Source organism: Uloborus diversus, chromosome 6 (assembly GCF_026930045.1).
Source record: "Uloborus diversus isolate 005 chromosome 6, Udiv.v.3.1, whole genome shotgun sequence".
Lineage (NCBI taxonomy): Eukaryota > Metazoa > Arthropoda > Arachnida > Araneae > Uloboridae > Uloborus > Uloborus diversus.
Genome location: NC_072736.1, coordinates 16,978,220 through 16,984,219, shown reverse-complemented (window position 1 = coordinate 16,984,219; position 6,000 = coordinate 16,978,220).

The window sequence follows — 6,000 nt, the reverse complement described above, 5'->3', positions numbered from 1 at the left end:
TTCAAAATGAATAGCGGGGTTTTACCATGCTATAATATTTATTACACCAAACTTACAGCCACAAGTGATATATCAAATGAAAGAGAAACTCAAACAGTTTTTTTTTTGTTTGTTGGCATCAGTGCGCATGCGCGTGGAATGTTTCAGCTGCAATCCGTCTTCTTATCTGGATTCTTTACAGCTATGGCTCTTTCCGGGGATCCTAAACTGGTTAAACCACTTAGTGATAGGTACAGTGGGCCCCGGAGAGTGAAGAGTAAAGCTATTGCTCTCTTCCCTCTACTGACACAAGATGAACCAGAAAACTTCATCTTTCAGCAAGATGGTGCGTCTCCTCACTGGCATAATGAGGTTCTCGATTGGCTTAACCTAACTGTACCCGACCGCTGGATTGGCCGTAAGGGGCCTAATGACAGGGCTTGTTTCCCATGGCCTCCACGGTCACCCGACCTAACGCCGTGTGATTTCTATTTTTGGGGGTTTATTAAGGACCGTGTGTATGTGCCTCCACTGCCAGCCGACCTTCCCGAATTAAGGAACAGGATTAAAACAGCTGTTGCAGCAATTACTAATGAGACACTCATCAAAGTTTGGGAAGAACTCGCATATCGTCTTGACGTGTGCCGAGTGACGAATAGTGCTCACACTGAACACTTGTAGGCTATTATGTAAACTGTTTGAGTTTCTCTTGCATTTGATATATCACTTGTGGCTGTAAGTTTGGTGCAATAAATGTTATAACATGTTAAATTCCGCTATTCATTTTGAAACACCCTGTATAATGAGACGAATAACTTTAAACAGGCATTCAAATAATGTCATATAATGAAAAGTCGGAAAGTTCCATTAAGCTCCAATATATATTATTCGAGTTATTGAGCAGCAAAATACGCGAGGGGCGACACACAGGTTCCTCCATCTTTCTAGTGATAACCAATTTTAACGGAGAACCACATAAACGAAAACTATGCCAAATAATTTTACAGCTAAAATATGTCAACGTCTTTTTAAAACCTTCGATAAGTTTAAAAAAATCAGTTTTTTGAGAAATAATGAAAACTTTATGTAATTATTAACGCCAAAAGTATGCTTGACTTCAATATCAGCTGCTACAGTGCAGAACCTTTTATCCGGGAACCGGAAAACCAGAAAACCGGCAACCTTTTACAGATTTTCCCACCATTTTTCAAAAATACGCATTTTCGGCAATTTTTGAAAAACTAAGCATTTTTTTCTTTTTCTTTCTTTTTTATTCATTTATTTATTTTTTGAAATACCTAAAAGAAAATGAGCGGCTTCTTAATAAATACCATATTACTCATCTATAACTCGGGAAAATGTTTACAAAAAGGAACTTCAAAGGGTTGTCTTTAACGCAGGGGAAAAATTTCCGGAATATTTTTATGAACTAAAAAGTACACACGTAAGTCTGAAATTTTTGTGTTATATTACAACTGAAAACTAAAGAAATGAAGATTGTCACATTATAATGCAATATTTTATTGAATGGCCTTTAATTAAAACCGTTTAGAGCGGAAGTGACGTCGCAAAAGCGCGTGAAACGCCGCGATTCTCGAATTTTCCGGATAGTTGATGGTGGAATCTAGAAATCGTTAAACGCAAGACTATAATAAGGCTGCAGGAACTCATAAATTAAATTTCAATTGGTATTAACTTAATGCAAAAGTAATAGTTATCAATAATCGCTAACGCCAAACCTTTACAAAAAGTGAAAAAAAAAAAAAAAAAAACGCGTTCCTGAAAACAAATTCTCTCATACACTATAGTAGAAGAATCGCTCATTTACGTTCAAAAACTTGTTTCTTGCCCTTCCCTTCATTCTCTTTCATTTTAAAACATCGAAAACTTGTATTTTTCTTTCCTTTTCAAAATGAGTGTGATGGTCTCAGGTCTTATTAAATAACTTAAGGTTTTTTGTGCTTAATTTATTCCCTCAATAGTAGTTTTTGATGTTTCGATATTGATAAGCATTTCCGAACTGTTTTCTTCTTATTTTAATACGTATTACTGTTTATTATAGTAATTTAAGTATTATAAACAATCGGTCAAAAACTCTTTTTAGCGATCCAGAAAACCGGGAAATTCAGATATCCGGGATAGCTATGGTCCCGAACTTTCCGGATAATTGGTTCTCTACTGTATCTGGAATCGACTAAAGAGCAAATGTTGGTAAAACATTTCTCAAAGCTTACTTATCTGCTGACAATAAATCATTTTTTTCTAAGTTTAGAACAGTAACAAAAAACGTCTAATTAATATTCATTAGTTTACTTTTAGTTGCTAACACTTGGCTGAAGGTTTAAAAAATTCTTCTACAAAAGTACTTAAAATGAACAAGCAAGCAGTACCCGTAATATGTACTATATGCTTCCGTAAAGAATATTTAAGCAAGTGAAAAAATATTAGTTTCTAAAATAAGGATAAGAAGACAGTCAAAAAAATTTTTACTTCCTTTTACTAAAAAAGAAAGTATTGCATTGGCGAAAAAATTTTCACTCAAAACTCGACTTTAATTTGCATTTTTTTCACCCCCGACTGAATATTGAGTTTTTTTTTCCGACTCGACCACACGTGGATAAGTGCCTAAGAACGTATAGATACGCGAAATATCCATAATGATGATTACCGAGTGGATTACAACGAATTTTCTCGTGACGTATGTTTGTACGCAAGTATGTATGTGCGTATGTGCGTGAGTATGTCGCATAACTAAAGAACGGTTAGTCTTAGAAAGTTGAAAGAAAGTTAAAAGTACGTGGACTCCTAGTTGGGTCTAGTTGTGCACCTCCCCTTTTGGTTGCATTCAGGTGTTTCTAAAGGGGTTTTTGCCCCTTTTTGGGGGGAAATCATTGTTAATTTTGATGTGAACTCAAGTGGTGTTATAATTTAGCAGACACTTGGCAATATATCGCCGGTCTTTTGTTCGCCAAGTTTTTTCGTCAACTTGGCGACAAATTTGGCTTTTTTTTTGAGCAATCACGATTGCTTATTGTTCTCGCTTGACTATTTTTGACGTTCCTTTGATTTTTCCCACCACCAACCTCCGCACCATCACCGTCGACTGACTCCTCACGATGCTGCACCTCTAGCGAAAGCCGTCTCCAGGTTGCATCCATGTCCTACACACACGCGCATACATACACAACTGCACACGCACACACACACAAACACATATGCACACATACACAAACGCATAAACACACGCATACATACAAACACCCACACATACACACACACAAACACATATGCACACATACACCTACACACACATACACAAACGCATAAACACACGCATACATACAAACACCCACACATACACACACACATACACACAACTACCCACACATTCATGCCTGCACACAGACACAAACACATATGCCTAAACACACATACGCATACCCCCTCCCCACAGACACAAACACACATGCCTACACACATACACATAACCCGTACACACAAACACATACCCCCACACACAAACACACTACTTACATACACACACTCGTAATTGCGAGAAACATAATTTGAATTCAAGATGTCAAAATTCAAATTAATTTTTTTAAAATTTGTTTCAATTTAGCCGCTGTTGGTGATATATAGAGAGTAAACTATTGAATCATATTAAAATTGCCAGTAATGGGTAAATGACATTAAATTGAAGTAAAAGGAAGTCATGTGATGCACACATCAGCTCGTTTTTTTCCAAATCAAGCGACATTAAATGTGCAAAAATATCACAGTAGCATATTTTTGTCTCTGCTTGAGAATTTTTCCACGACTGTCGTTGTACTATCGCTTTGATGCCTTGCTTGTATTTATTCTCTTTCTCACGACAGTGTCCTACAATATGAAAATCTTTCTCAAAGATTCCTTTGCTGCATTGAAAGTAGTCGTAGTCCTTTATTTGGTCATGGAAATTTCTTTGTTGAGTTTATGGACGCTTTCTTCATAAAAAGGATAAAGGACTCTTTCCTTTTTGTGAAATTTTCGAAGAAAACAGTTTCCTTCAGAAAGATGTCATCAAATGTGCGTTTCAATGAGCATATGTGACCATTGAGTATGTTTAAAGTATTTTTAAAATATTACTAAACTCGGCATTTTTGTCTTTTAGAAGTCAATAAGTCTATGATAAATAATCTGCTGAGTGAATTTATGAGCGTAGTTCTAAGAAAAAGATTCGCAGAGCTAAACAAATGCAATGTCCGTAACTTGGTAATATTTTCTCTATCTTGGTCAACTTAAGTTACAAATAATTGTAAGGGAGTAACAAATAATTCTAAGGAAGTTACAAATTATTCTAAGGAAACCTTTTTAACTGTTGAAACAAAAGCCTTATAACATAGTAAATTTTTTTTTAAACATAAAACGTTTTTTTTTTAATCGTCTAATGGAAGCTGCGTTTTTTAGGGTATTTAGCCTTTAGCAGAACTAGTGCATACCCCCGATACGGTATCTAGTCTTTCATTTGTAACGATTAAGGCGCGAATGTCAATGGCACGGATAATTTGGACTATCTTATATTGCATCCAAGCATAAAGAGCATAAATAGAAAGCACTTTACTGCATTAAAAAAACATATTTAGTAATAGCCGAATGGCAATTAGTAACATACAAAATCCTTAAAGCCAAAAAGAACCTAAGCTAATGCCAATACATGTTTACAAAGTATTATAAAGTTAAGCATTAACAGGCGATAAATTAAAAATAAAAGTATATATTTCACTTTTTATTATTGTACTGAAAACACATAGAGTTATAAAATAGTTTTATTTTTAAAAAGTGAAATCGTTTTTATTATGTAATTAATCCAAAATATTTTAAGCACTTGCTAAACTGAAGAGCAGAAATTCATAAAATATTAAAAAGATTCCTCTTTTACCCCTTTATTCATTGTAAGCTAAAATTATTTTTTAATTCCAAATGAGAATCACTTCAAACCATCTTTGTTACTTAAAATACTTAAGCTGAAGCTTAACAATACACAGGAAGTAAAATAACAGAGACAATGCAGAAACTCTTATACTTATTCTACCCCAAGAGTCTTTAACGTTTTCGTATTTAGTTAATTACCTCATAACTCTAATATTTTACGATGTTTTGAGGCTGAAATATATTTTAAACAAAAGACTTTATTTCTAGTTCTATCCGAAGACATGCTTTGGGGGGAACTGAAAGATACAAACAACTTTTCAGCAAACGAGAAAGTTAATCCTATACCTCATAATGCGTAGTTTTACGTTTGATTTTTTGTTGCAATTAAAATGAAAAGCATCAGTTTGGAGATTGTTCAAAAAAGAAAATAAGCTGGCTTTTTTCAAATCTTTGTATGTGAATTGATTCCAGTTGCATATAAAATACATAACCGTTTTGATAAAACAGTTAAAAAAAGCATGTTTGAACTGTAGCGGATGATTGTTTAGCGTACGAAAATGAGTTCGCTTTCTTTTTTGTACTTGTAAGAGTTTCTAAACCTATACTTATGTTTAGTTTTGCACTCCCGTGCAAACACAGATTCATTTCTTTTAATTGAAAAGCTTCTGTTTATTGACCAATCAAAGAGCTGATGTGCAAAGTCGCCAATAACTAACTAATATGTTTCTACGAACTTTAAAAAAATCTTAAATGCTACATACAAAACATAAAATTTTGCTAAAATTGCATATTTTATGTTCAAAGTATCAGTTAAAACATGTTTCATGAAAGAGCGAGTTTTTTTTTTTTAAGTGAGGGTTTTTTGAGCGTTTTTAGTTTACTTGTTTATTTCTTTTTTTTATTTAAATGGATTTAAAAACATTGCTTTAAAACATTGTTTTTTAATACCAATGTAAGAAATTGAAGTGTTTAAGGGTAGTAATAAACTTTTGCATGTATGAAATATTTCTTGCACCTTAATAATCAGACTCTGAGCTGTTCAATATTACTGCATAAACATCTACAGCAATTCTAAAGGGATGTCACTGAAATAAATTTTAATTATAC